The 14,204-nt window shown below is 54.3% G+C and overlaps 1 pseudogene; it reads right to left on the bottom strand.

Moving 5' to 3' along the window:
• Nucleotides 1-3,530: 3,530 nt before the first annotated feature.
• Nucleotides 3,531-4,114, bottom strand: LOC148050361 (olfactory receptor 14J1-like; annotated as a pseudogene).
• Nucleotides 4,115-14,204: the final 10,090 nt, after the last annotated feature.

Below are 14,204 nucleotides of genomic sequence, written 5' to 3'. Positions count from 1 at the left end.
CAAAGGAAAATTGAGTTACACTCGAGTTCAAATGCTTCACAGAGAGACCAGGGATACAAAAGGGTAAGGAGGACCCTCCCGTTGAGTCACGAGGTTCAGAGTAGACCTCCTTGCTTTCTAAACTGCTGATGGAGCTTAGGTGCGGCTAGGTCCAATCTTAGTCTCGGACTTGGACAACGATTTATGTCTAAGAGCTTATATAGGCAAAATTTGTCAATTCAGCATGCAATCAAAGTTGCCCAGACAAAATCAAAGTTACCATGCTACAAGGTTATGCAGGATATCAGTCTCTTACCAAAGATCTGTTGTTGGTAAAAGGTCTGTCTGCCTCGAGGAGCAACCTTGAGAGGTGTCCCAGCTCAAGGGGAGATCACCGCCAGGCACCCACGCTGCCTAGCAGGGAGAGCTCAAAGGCGGCTCACTGAGGCTGTCGTATTTATAGGATAAAGTGGTTGGCTTGCACTCAAATTACATGCGATAGGAAAGGTATGCAGGAGGCTCCTTGTACCCCCAGTTTCTTTGTTCCTTGATAACTGAGTCTTGGAATAGCCACCCACTATTCCCGTGTCAGTCGCATGATTGGTCTTCCAAGCTCCTACACATCATGTACCACTCGGCTCCTTTGTGGGTTTTCAGAGAACAGATAGAAACTAGAGTTCATGGCCTGGCTACGGCTCACACCTTTACCTTTTCTGAAGCCTGTACCAAACTACTGCTAGTTTGGTTAAGAGGTCGAGTGCATCCATCACAACTGGCTGCACGCAGGCCACATAAGGATTTTTCCTATTTGCAAGCAAAGCAAAGCATGATCAGTTTTCATAAACAATAAAACGCGCTGTGTAACCACAGGCTAAGTACAAGCTGTCTCTAAGGAGGTTGCCTTTCTACAAGGGATAATCTTATGAGAAAGATTTTAGATAGATATAGGTACAAAAAGATAGATATAAAAACAACTAAAGTGTCAGCTAAAGAGACAATGAGACTATTGAAAGACAGGCAAGCTTTGAACTCCCTGAAGCTCAAAGCAGCAGCTGGGTAGGTGAGAGGTATCTGAATGAACAAAGAATAATGGGAGGGGAAAATTAGAGACTAATGGAACTGGCCTTTGTCTAGAGAGTCTGCATCTGCAAAGATGGCATTAGAAATGGTCATTGTATGAGGACAGGTGAAACCGTTTGAAAGATTAGAGAAACTAAATACACCATGTAACAGGCAGAGGAGTGATGCTGAAGTTACAGGTGAAGATCAATGTTTCTTTCAAATATGCCTTTTGAAAGGTCATGGGATTGGTAGAGGTCTCTTGTGAGTGAGGACAAGCAAATGGTGCACCCGTCTTTGAAAGAGGCCAAAAGTGCAACCCAGGGAACCCCAGGCTGTACAAGCTCACTTTGGTGAGGAGTAAACCATTGAATGAGTGCTTTTGGGTGACATTCCTGGGCGCCCAAAAGAGAAGAGCATCGTCGTGGACTTCCCAAGGGTAAATCATGCCTCGCCAGCCTGGTTGCCTTCATGATGAAGTAGCTTCGTTTATGCATGAGGGGACAACAGGTGATGTCATTTACCTCCACTTCAGCAAGCCTTTTGCAAGGTCTCCCTCAATGTTCTTGTACCCAAGTTAGGCCATCACAGTCTGGATGGACAGACAAACAGATGGGCAAAACACTGCTTGGATGACGAGGCTGAGAGCAGTGGTGAAGGGGCCAGACTCTACCTGGAGGCCAGGGGACGTAGTGGGGTTTGGTGAGGTGGCACAGGGGACTCTCCTGAGCCCTGTGCAGTTTAACACCCGTATCCATGACCCAGAGGAGGGAACCCTCACCACTTTTTTCAATTTCATTGTTCAACTTGGGAGGACCATTCCTGTGCCTTAGGGATGCCTTTCAGGGGAAACCTGAGAGGTGGGAGGACTGTCCTGTTGGGATCTTCATGAAACAGAAGAAGGACAAAGGCCAGGTCCTGCGCCTGGGAGAGACTGGTTGGGGCCTGGAGCACATTAAGGACATGAAGAGGCTGAGAGAGCTGGGTTTTTGCGAAATCCCTCAGATTTCCTCCCCACATCAGGATTGCTGCATCCAGTATAGGGCTTCCCAGCACAAGAATGACTCTGACAGAGAGGCTTATCACTGAGCCCTAGAGGAAGATGGGGGTGACCATCCTGCAAAGGTCCCTGCTCAGGGCTGGGGTATACGGTCAGACATAGAAATAGCTGGTGTGTGGGACTGATCCAGGACAGTTTTCCCAGGGCAGCTTCCCCAGGATGTCCAGGGAACATGGCACAGACCTGGCCCCTCTCTTCTGCACCTTTGGTGCCATGCTTCCTTCACCATGATGCCTGACTCTGCACTGGCAGCACCCTGCTCGGTGCTGCCACTCTGCACACTCACACAGCTTAGCTCTTACACTGGTGCTTTCCTCTCCCGGGCACTTCCCAGCCCAGTCCAGCTCAGTCCCTCCCCAGCTGTCCCCCCTCCCCTGCCCTCTCCCCAGCCCAGCCCAGCAGAGCAGCCCAGTCTGGGCTGGTCCCATGGCAGCGCCCACCGCAGGGTGCTGCAGAGCTCTGGGCACTCACCCCACAGCCCCAGTCCCTCTGAAGGGCACAGCAGCTGCTGGGGGGCAGAGAGGGCGGTTTCAGGCTCCCCATCAGCCCCAGGGCTGGTGCTGACCTCAAGGGCATGAGGAAACAGAGGCTAGGCACTCTCTGGCTCTCCTGAATTCATATTGTAGGTGATGCCCAATGCTGATTGCGTTTGCCCCCTCCTCAGCTCCCACCAGCCCCACACCCCAGGACAACATGACAGTCCTGGCCCTGGGCCTCCTCAGGCAGCTCCTGCATCTCTCCAGGCTCACCTCCCTGTTCCTGCTGGGTCCCCACTGACTCCCGTGGCACTGCAGAGTCCTTGTTAGTGGATACGTTGATTTAGTGCTTTGCTTTTGGGGGACTTCACCTCTGAGGGTGTTTCACCTTCTGAGCCTCCATTCATTCCAACCCCAGGGCACATGGGGAGTCCCCATCCTCTCCTCTCCTCACCCCTCCAAATTCATTTCCAGGGAGTCTGGTATATGCCATCAGTCCTGTCATACATGAAGAAACCTGAGGAGATAATGGGGGGCACATGGGCCATCTGCCCTGCCACTGGACACCAAGAGAGCTCTTAAATCAAGGGCATTTTGTTCAGTGGAACTGAACAGTACCATGAGCTTAACTCTGAAAACATTGAGAACACAAGGAGAACAGACTCTTTAAATCACCAATTCCTTGGACATTTTCTTGGAAATACCTTTGGAGGAAAAGCCCAGCTTTCAGTCTCTGGACCTGGGAGATTCTGTTTTATTGAAGAGCTGCTATTGGGCATGCCACATATCACACAGTGCTGTGCAAGAGTCAGAGACAACAGGATGAAACCTCATGACAACTAGCATAAGCCCAGCAAATAATCTATGAGCAGGATTATCACAAGCGAATAAAGCAGACGCAGGGTCTAAGATGCTAAACTCTGGGAAAAGTGAAGAGAAGGGAAGGCAGGTTATTGTCAGTGAAACAGTGTCCGTTGACTCAGTTTCCATAGGGCATCCTTCAGCTCCTTGTTCCTCAGGCTGTAGATGATGGGGTTCTCTGCTGGAGGCACCACGGAGTAGAGCACTGCCACCACCAGATCCAGGGATGGGGATGAGATGGAGGGGGCTTCAGGTAGGCAAAAAATGAGGTGCTGAGAAACAGGGAGACCACGGCCAGGTGAGGGAGGCACGTGGAAAAGGCTTTGTGCCGTCCCTGCTCAGAGGGGATCCTCAGCACGGCCCTGAAGATCTGCACATAGGACACCACAAGGAAAACAAAACACCCAAAGGCTAAACAGGCACTAACCACAAGAAGCCCCACTTCCCTGAGGTAGGCATCTGAGCAGGAGAGCTTGAGGATGTGGGGGATCTCACAGAAGAACTGGTCCAGGACATTGCCTTGGTAGAGGGGTAGGGAAAATGTATTGGCAGTGTGCAGGAGAGCATTGAGAAACCCACTGCCCCAGGCAGCTGCTGCCATGTGGACACAAGCTCTGCTGCCCAGCAGGGTCCCGTAGTGCAGGGGTTTGCAGATGGCCACGTAGCGGTCATAAGACATGATTGTGAGAAGACAATACTCTGCTGTAACACAGAAAAAGAAAAAAAAGACTTGTGCAGCACATCCCAAGTAGGAGATGGCCATGGTGTCCCACAGGGCATTGGCCATGGCTTTGGGGAGAGTGGTGGAGATGGAGGCCAGGTCGAGGAGGGAGAGGTTGAGGAGGAAAAAGTACATGGGGGTGTGGAGGCAGTGGTCGCAGGCTATGGCAGTGATGATGAGGCCGTTGCCCAGGAGGGCAGCCAGGTAGATGCCTAGGAAGAGCCAGAAGTGCAAGAGCTGCAGCTCCCACGTGTCTGTGAATGCCAGGAGGAGGAACTTGTTTGTGGAGCTGCCATTGGACATCTGCTGCTTCTGGGCATGGAAACTGCCAAAGGAGAGAAAAGAGAAAAATTCAGAGAAGCTTCTCTGAGCCAAATTTCATTCATTCATTCATTGTGCAATACCTAAGGGTGCTTTTCTTTCCCGAGGGATGGTTATGCAGCTCCGAGGCTTCAGCTCTGGTTTGTGCTGGTTGAGTGTGCTGTGCAGAGCCGTGCCCTCTCCCCAGGGGCTCCGGAAGGGTCAGCCCTGCTTTCCAGCAAGGACCCATGGAGGCAGCAACAGCCCCGGGTGTTTGGAGGGAGGCTTCCTGGGGAGGAGTTCCCTGAGCTGCACTAGAGCGGAGGACAAAAAGCCCAGAAGGACGCTTTCTTCCCCAGAGGAAGGTGGGAGATGAGGCGCAGCAAACGTGTGTCGGTACACTGTGTTTTAGTATGCAGACACCCCCATCCCACTTGGGAAATGGTCTTGGAAGGGTTCACATTCCCCCATTGCCCCGTTGCTCTCAGTGCAAACCTCCATCAGTGCTCCCATGCAGGAGGGCTGCTCTGTCCATCAGCCTGGTGCCCAGCTGCTCTGGGCTTGCACCGCTCTCAGCTGCAGGACGACTGCACCCAGACGTTGCTCTGGAAAAGACACTGGAGTGTCCTGGGAGCAGAGGGGTCCTGTTCCAGGTGCAGAGTTCAAAACACCTCTCCTTTCCAGCACAGCTCTGCAGAGTATGATGAAGAGCACAGGGCAAGGATGCTGATTGGCTTGGGCAGATCGGGTGCTCTCAGACATCTCCTAGGTCCTACAGGAGAGCTCTGCCCTTCTGGAGGGATGCTCACAGCTCCACAGGACTCCCTGCCCAGCATAATCAGGTGTCTTAAGGTGCTGTCTGCTAAGGGAAGCAGTGCCTCATTGCCCAAGCACTGAGTGCAGTGTCTGGAGCCTGGAAAATGAAGAGAGGGCTTGGGCACCTTGGTCCCATGGAAACACCTCCAGGGCAGCGCCCTCCAGGTCAGGGCCAGAGCAGGCACTCCCCACCCCCACCCCTTGCCCCACACCACCACCGTTACTGCCAGGGACCCCACGAGCAGGAAGAAGAGCAGCACAAGCAGGGGCAGGAACAAAGAAGAACTCTGTGACTCTCCTCCTAAGGGAAGCAAGGAGAGGAGAGGCGGCCGGGCACTCAGGAAAGCCTTCTCCTTACCCAGCAGAGCACAGCACCTCCCAGTTAGCAAAAGCCCAGGGCAGTCGCTCTCAGCCCCTTTGCCCTGCAGAGGGAAGCGGCCACGTGTCAGGAGAGATGCCCCTCTGCTGTGCCAGAGCTCTGGCTGCAGAGGAGGCAACTCCTGCCCTGGACCACACAGCCTTGAGGGCATTTGGGGTTGGAGTTTCCTAGAGCTCTCTGCCCATGTCTCTGCTGCCTGGAGCTATCCCTGCCGGGAACTGTTTCTCTGCCCTCCAGTTTTTCCCTGTCAGGGATCACAGACCCCATCACTCACTCCTGTCTGCTCAGCTCTGACCTGAAGAAACCTCCCAGTTGCAGGCACTCTCTAGAGGTACTCCCCACTTGCAGGCAGTAAGGAGCAGGTCAGAGAAACCCTGCTGAGGCCAGCAAAGGTGATGCTGGTGCTCTCTGGAGGTAGAGGAGTGGATGGACGCAGTTTCCTTGGCTCCTGCCAGCCCTACTGATCTCTCAGAGTGGCAGCTCAGGACTCTCAGGCTCCCTCGCCAAACGCCGCAGCACCTTTTCCCCTTTTCCTGAAACAGCAGGAAACTGGAAGCATGGCCTCAGGAAAGCTCTTTACCTGTAAGGTATCCCCTGCCTTGCTCTTCCTCTGCAAAAGTCCCCTCTGAAATGCCCTGCGCAGCTCTGGCTGCACACCCTGCCTTCACCCCTTCCCCCTTGTCTAACATGAGCCCCTGGGCTGGGAGGCCTCCTGACAGACCCTGGAGGCTGGAGGCTATGAACGCTTTCGGAGACCCTTTCCGCAATGGCAGCTGCATTGCCCTGCACCAAGAGACTTCCCATGTCAAGGGCTGGAATGGCTTCTTCCCTTGCATCTCTCCTCTCTCCTCCCACTCCAGCCTGCCTTTAATCTCGCTCTGCCCTACTCCTTTGCCCAGAGCCCTGCTGCGCTTGGCAGAGGAGTTGCTCCTTGGCAGAGCTGTCTCTCTGCACTGCTGCCTGCTTGCCAGGAGCTCCCTCCACCCCAGGAGCCTGTCTCAGCCCCGGAGGAGGGCACCTGCCCAAGACGTCACTTCCTCTGCCCCCCACCCCACTCGGTGCTCCCTCCAGGTGTCCCTGGGGCTCTCCAGGAACCTGGTTGCAGCAATGTCCTTTCTGCTCTCCCAGACACAGTTAGGTCTGAGAATCGCCCTGCCTTGGCCCATCATGAGGCAGGACACCTGGACACTGCCAGGGAGGCATCTCCTTTAGCCATGCTGAGGGAAGGCAATCAGCTGAGTCAATGGAGGCATCTCATGCTGGATTTGTAGTGCTGGGGCTGGAAGGGACCTCAGCTCCCTCCCCTGCCTGCCACAAACCCCCAGGAGGTGGGATTCCCCTTGCTTCAGTCATGGCGCCTGTTACAAATAGGCACCTGCACTCCTTTTCTGTGGTCTCACTGTCAGAGATGGAGACCAGGAGTTGACACACAAGCCCCTGGTGACATTTGAGGTGCCAGATGTAGTCCACGGTAACGGAGCAGTACTGAGAGACTGGGAAACATCTGGGGGCATCATCCTGCGGCCCGGTGAGGATGCCAGCTGAAATGACGGCAGATGCCCACATTTAGGACATCGCCACCTCTCCCTACTCACGCTGTTCAGGGCCGCCCATAGAGGTGTTCAGCTGACCACATGGAGTTCTGTGCCCGAGGGAGAGTGAAGTCACTCTCTTTCTCTCGTCTTTACCTCTATTGACGAGCTGTGCACTGGCTGTAACAAGAGTTGTCTCACACATCCCCACGGAGCCCGACCTAATGGAGGGCAGCTGCTCACTGAATGGCCAAATACAGGCCTGTAGGGCTCTGTGAGACGCCAAGGCTCTCCACCAAAACTGCCTGTGGCTGGCAGGGACAGCACAGGACCTGCAGGAAAGCCACGTCCCCTCAGAGCAGGTGTGTGACAGACACCCCAGGCGGCATCTCCGATTCCTTTGGTGCTTGTGTGCAAGTGACTGATCCCCACCCCTGCAGTGAGGCCAGCTCTGGCCCATCTCTATCCAGTAGGTGCAAGGCACTGCATGAATTGGAAGCACGTTGCACTGGGGTCTCCACCTGCGGGCCTACGTTCTCAACATCTTCTGGTTCTCCTCTCCCCCATCCTTTACTCACCCTCTTGATGAGACACTCTTCAAAGAGTCCAATGAATCTGGAGGTCAACAGGTTGGGTGAGCCCTTGTGGGTGAGGATCGGAGGAGAGGCCAGTTTGGGCAACATCGTGGCGGGAAATGAAGAACCTGCAATCAAGGGGAGGAGGTGGACAAGCTCTTACTTAAGCAACTCAAGGAAGTCTCCAGATCAGTGACCTGGGGCTCTTTCTGGGGACTGTAATGACCCTGACATTCATTGGAGGGGGAAGACAGCACTGTGAAAACAGACCAATAGGTTTCTGGAGGATGTTGGAGCAATTTCTTAGGAAAGCCACCAGCTGGACCAACATAGACGATGCTCACCTGGCTCAGGTCCTTGCAAACCATGAAGAGCTGGTGAGGGACGTGAAAACCAGTGTCATCCTTGGCTGTAGTGACCATGAAATAGGGGGGTGCAACTCTTGAGCAGCCTGAGGAAGGAGAGGAGCAGAGTGCAGGTGTCAGACCTCAGAGGGGAAGACTTTGGCCTGTTCAGGGGGCTTTCAGTGGGGGATCCCATGGGCAGCAGTGAGGGGCAGCACAACTCAGTACAGATGGTCTTTAAAGCCAGAATTGCCCACAAAGAGCAGTGGTGAGTCAATAGCTGATGAGACCAGCTTGGGTGAAGTGGAAACTCCTGAGGAAGCTCCATAGTTAGTAGAAGCAGAGAGGAGAGGCAGATGCAGAGGCTCACTTGAGAGGGAGGAATTTAGAAATAGACTTTAGGAAACCCACAGCTTCCCTAGAGATGACCCTTGCCGGGGAGTCCAAGGATAAAACTAAACTAAAACTGAACCAAATATTCTTCCTCATAGGTGGAGAAAGGGCGATGGGGCCATCATGCAGTCCCCCATACCTACGGAATGGGGAACGTTCCCAGCCCTTAGGAAAATCTCTTCCCTCTCTCTCATGACCTGCATAGTGTTTGTGCTTGAGAAAACCCTCATCATCATGCACGTGGTGGCAAACCAGCATCCGCACACCCCCATGGGCTTCTTCTTGGGCCATTTGTCTTCCCTGGAGATCTTCTAGAGTCCCACCACCCTGCCCCAGCTGATGGCCAGCTGTGTGACTGGGGACAGCACCATATCTGCTCATCACGGTGTTGGTATTGTTTCCTGCACCTTTTGCATGTACTGAGTTTTTACTACCCGTGATCACACCCTACGATCAGTACTGGGCTGTGTGCCACGCCCTGCTCTCTACAAGACTCATGAACCGGCAGGTCTGTCTCCAGAGGGCAGCTGCCCCTTCGCTAGGGGCATTTCTGTCATCTACAGTCATAATTTCAGTCGTGTCCCAGATACAGTTGTGTGGCCCCAGTGGAGTGGACCACTTCTTCTGTGACTTCACCCCATTGCTGGAGCTCTCACGCAATGACACTGTGACACTCGTGCTCTTTTCTGTCATAACCTGCTTTTTAGATCCCATCCTCCCCTTCCTGTTCACATGGTCATCCGGTGCGCATCAGAGATGCCTCCCTAGGGCAGCTCTCCCATCCAGCGTGGGCAGGCAGAAAGCCTTCTCCACCTGCTCCTCCCACCTCACTAGTGCCACTCTTTTCTATGACACCCTCATCCTTGGGGGTGTGATGCCCAGAACAGCCCTCCTGAGACAGTTTGACAAAACCCTTTTTCTCCACCATCCTCACATCCCTGTTCAATCCCTTCATCTACAGCCTGTGGACTAGAAAGGTTGGGGGACACTGAGAAAAATGCTCAGGGAAGCTGTGAGCTGCACAGAGACCCCATTGGAGCTGTGGGCCTGCAGGAAGAAATCACTTCTGGCTCTCTTCTGAGCCAGCCCAGAGGACCTAGGCTGGCGTGTGCTGTGTCCTGGGCACTCCCCTGGAAGGGTGGGATATGAAGAAGGCTTTTGGTGTGGGAAGGAGCAGAGAGGTGCCGGTGGAGCTGGCCGGTGGAGCTGGCCAGTGTCATCAGGAGACCTCTCGCAAACATCTTGGAAGGGGCAGAGAGATCAGGGAGGCTGCAAGGTCCTCAGAAAAGGCAAATATCAAACGCATCCTCAAGAAGGGCAAGAAGGAGGATTGGGAGTGTTACAGGTTGGTCAGCTTCACCTCAGTCCCTGGGAAGGTGGCAGGGCAAATGCTCTTGCAGCTATCTCCATCACTTGAAGGACAAGAAAAGGATTGCTGAACCCATGTGGGAGGGGAAAGAAGGGCATGCTGTGTACCTAGACTTTTGCAACTCTTTGGATGTGGTTTCCCGTGGTCTCCCTAGAGCGGATTGTTGACATCTGGACTGAAGAAGTGGATGATGCGGTGGGTGGGAAGTTGGCTGGATGATCAGGAACAAACCTGTCAGTGGTACAAAGTCCTCCGAGGAGCCAGATACTAGCAGCATCCCTCAGGGATCAGCAAAATTTCTTAAAAAGTCATGAAAAGCTGGAAATGAAGACTTTTTCAGCTATTACCTAGATTTCTTCTTCTGAACTCCTTCCAGTTTGGACTGGGACCAGTCCCGGTACAAACTGGAAGCCTTTAACCCCTCTCAGTACAGACTGACCCCCCTCCAAGCAGAAACTGCGTCCATTTAACCACTCCCAGTACAGACTGGGCCCTGTCACATTATAAACTGGATCCTGTTAACCCCTCATAGTACAGAATGGACCCCATCCGAGTCCAAAATGGTTCCCTTTAACCCCTCCCAGTACAGACTGGGCCCTGTCACATTATAAACTGCATCCCCTGACCCCCTCCCAGTACAGACTGGGCCCCGTCCCAGTACAAACCTGATCCCTTTACCTCTCCCAGTACAGACTGGGCCCCCTCCCAGGACAAAGTGGATCCTTCAAACACCTCCCAGTACAGAATGGGGCCTTTTCCAGTGCAGACTGGACACATTTAATACTTGCCAGTACAGACTGGGCCCTGTTCCAGTACAAACTGGTTCCTTTTAACCCCTCCCAGTACAGACTGAGCCCCCTTCCAGTACAAACTGGATCCATTTAATGCCTCCCAGCACAGACTTTGCCCTGTCCCAGTATAAAATGGAGCCCTTGGTCCCCTTCCCAGCACAGACTGGGCCTCATCCCATTACAAACTCGATCCCTTTAACATTGCCCAGCTCAGACTGAGCCCTGTCCCAGGACAAACTGCATCCTTTTATCCTTTTCCATTACAGACTGGGCACATCCTAGTACAAAATGGATCCCCTGGCCCCATCCCAGTAGAGACTGGGCCCTGTCCCTGTACAAACTGGATCTCTTTAACCTTATAGACTGGGTCTCATCCCTGTACAGACCCCTAACTGCCCCCCAGATCCCTAAGGGCCCCCCTGGACCCCTAAGTGCAACCTTGGCACCCCTAAATGCGTCCATTGTCCATACCCCTCCCTCCCTTCCCTCCACTATGCCATGCTCCATGTGTCCTCTGGCCCCAGTTGCAGCCCCGCTTCTTGACCTTCACCTTGCTGTGGGCCAGCCCCACCTCTCCCAGCGCCTTCAGCCCTTGGCTGAGACTCCCCCTCACCTCATCCAGCCTTCCTTGGAGGGAAGCCTCTGCCCAGGCCTTCACCTGAGCTTGGGTGGGCTCAAGGCTTGTCCTCCTCAGCTGGTGCCGGGTGGCCATTAGATCTTTAGAAGGTCTCAAGCTCAACCTTGGGTGTTGACTGAGAAGACAACCACTCCAGTGGAGACATCAGAAATCCTGCAATAGCTTCAAGGTCAAATCCAAGAGGAAGAAGAGAGGTTGTAGGTGCTGGAGATCATCTAGTCAAAGCCCACCTTAGAGTGGAGACCACCCCTGGAGATACCCAACGCACGAGTGGTGTCCCTCAGGGGTCCATGCTGGGACCAGTACTGTTGAATATCTTTATCAAGGACATGAATAGTGCAACTGAGTGCAAGTTTTGAGATGCCACCAAGCTGAGTGGGCAGGTGACACTCCCAAGGGACAGGATGCCATCCAGAGGGACCTGGACAAGCTTCAGAAGGGGGCCCATGTGAACCTCGTGAGGTTCAACAAGGCCAAGTGCAAGGTGCTGCACCTGGGTCAGGGCAACCCCTGGTGTCAATACAGGCTGGGGGATGAAGGGATGGAGAGCAGCCCTGAGGAGAAAGACTTGGGGACACTGGTAGATGAAAAGCTGGACATGAGCGGGCAATGTGCTCTCACAGCCCAGAAAGCCAACTGTATCCTGGGCTGCATGAAAAGAAGCGTGGCCAGCAGGTCGAGGGAGGGCATTCTGCCCCTCTACTCTGCTCTGGTGAGACCCTACATGGAGTACTGCGTCCAGCTCTGGAGTCCTCAGTACAGAGGAAGGACATGGACCTGTTGGAGCGGGTCCAGAGGAGGGCCACAAAAATGATCCGAGGGATGGAACACCTCTGCTATGAGGAAAGGCTGAAAGAGCTGGGGGTGTTCAGCCTGGAGAAGAGAAGGCTGCTGTAGGAGGGTAGATTTAGATTGAACACAAGGAAAAATTTTTCCCAATGAGGGGAGTGAAACACTGGAACGGGTTGCCCAGAGAGGTGGTAGATGCTCCATCCTTGGAAACATTCAAGGACAGGCTAGATGGCGCTCTGAGCAACCTGATCTAGTTGTAGAAGTCCCTGCTCATTGCAGGGGGGTTTAGATGACCACTAAAGGTCCCTTCACACCCAAACCATTCTATGATTCTATGATTCTATGAATGCTATGACCAGGATTAGAGGGGACCCTGCCTGCAGCCAGGTGGTTGAAAGGGGCAACCGGGTTTACTGGACGGTGTGGATGCGATGGCCTGGAACAGGAGACCCGCAGGATGATAAGGCTCTAATGCACACCGGTACACAGTGTACCCTACTGCCATCAAGCTATAAAGGGGCAGAACCCATCTATATTTCTGGAGTGACAGGGGGATGACCATGGGACCATAGAAAAGGAGTGCAGGTGCGTATTTGTAACAGGCGCCATGACAGAAGCAAGGGGAATCCCACCTCCTGGGGGTTTGTGGCTGCAGGGGAGGGAGCTGAGGTCCCTTCCAGCCCCAGCACTACAAATCCAGCATGAGATGCCTCCATTGACTCAGCTGATTGCCTTCCCTCAGCATGGCTAAAGGAGATGCCTCCCTGGCAGTGTCCAGGTGTCCTGCCTCATGATGGGCCAAGGAGAAGGGGGATTCTCAGACCTAACTGTGTCTGGGAGAGGAGAAAGGCCACTGCTGCAAAGAAATGTCTCTGCAGAGGTGAGAGAGGCAACATCGGTGATTCCTTCAGTCTCTTCCCAAGCAGGTTCCTGGAGAGCCCCAGGGACACCTGGAGGGAGCACCGAGTGGGGTGGGGGGCAGAGGAAGTGACGTCTTGGGCAGGTGCCCTCCTCCGGGGCTGAGACAGGCTCCTGGGGTGGAGGGAGCTCCTGGCAAGCAGGCAGCAGTGCAGAGAGACAGCTCTGCCAAGGAGCAACTCCTCTGCCAAGCGCAGCAGGGCTCTGGGCAAAGGAGTAGGGCAGAGCGAGATTAAAGGCAGGCTGGAGTGGGAGGAGAGAGGAGAGCTGCAAGGGAAGAAACCTTTCCAGCCCTTGACACGGGAAGTCTCTTGGTGCAGGGCAATGCAGCTGCCATTGCGGGAAGGGTCTCCGAAAGCGTTCATAGCCTCCAGGGTCTGTCAGGAGGCCTCCCAGCCCAGGGGCTCATGTTAGACAAGGGGGAAGGGGTGAAGGCAGGGTGTGCAGCCAGAGCTGCCCAGGGCATTTCAGAGGGGGCTTTTGCAGAGGAAGAGCAAGGCAGGGGATACCTTACAGGTAAAGAGCTTTCCTGAGGCTGTGCTTCCAGTTTCCTGCTGTTTCAGGAAAAGGGGAAAAGGCGCTGCTGCGTTTGGCGAGGGAGCCTGAGAGTCCTGAGCTGCCACTCTGAGAGATCAGTAGGTCTGGCAGGAGCCAAGGAAACTGCGTCCATCCACTCTACCTCCAGAGAGCACCAGCATCACCTTTGCTGGCCTCAGCAGGGTTTCTCTGACCTGCTCCTTACTGCCTGCAAGCGGGGAGTACCTCTAGAGAGTGCCTGCAACTGGGAGGTTTCTTCAGGTCAGAGCTGAGCAGACAGGAGTGGGTGATGGGGTCTGTGATCCCTGACAGGGAAAAACTGGAGGGCAGAGAAACATTTCCCGGCAGGGATAGCTCCAGGCAGCAGAGACATGGGCAGAGAGCTCTAGGAAACTCCAACCCCAAATGCCCTCAAGGCTGTGTGGTCCAGGGCAGGAGTTGCCTCCTCTGCAGCCAGAGCTCTGGCACAGCAGAGGGGCATCTCTCCTGACACGTGGCCGCTTCCCTCGGCAGGGCAAAGGGGCTGAGGGCGACTGCCCTGGGCTTTTGCTAAGTGGGAGGTGCTGTGCTCTGCTGGGTAAGGAGAAGGCTTTCCTGAGTGCCTGGCCGCCTCTCCTCTCCTTGCTTCCCTTAGGAGGTGTCGTGGTTTAACCCCAGCCAGCAAC

This window comes from Nipponia nippon, unplaced genomic scaffold (genome assembly GCF_047370975.1).
Source record: "Nipponia nippon isolate SJK-2023a ecotype South Korea unplaced genomic scaffold, ASM4737097v1 scaffold_89, whole genome shotgun sequence".
Lineage (NCBI taxonomy): Eukaryota > Metazoa > Chordata > Aves > Pelecaniformes > Threskiornithidae > Nipponia > Nipponia nippon.
Note: the sequence above shows the minus strand (reverse complement) of the source record. Positions and strands in the feature narration are given on the sequence as shown.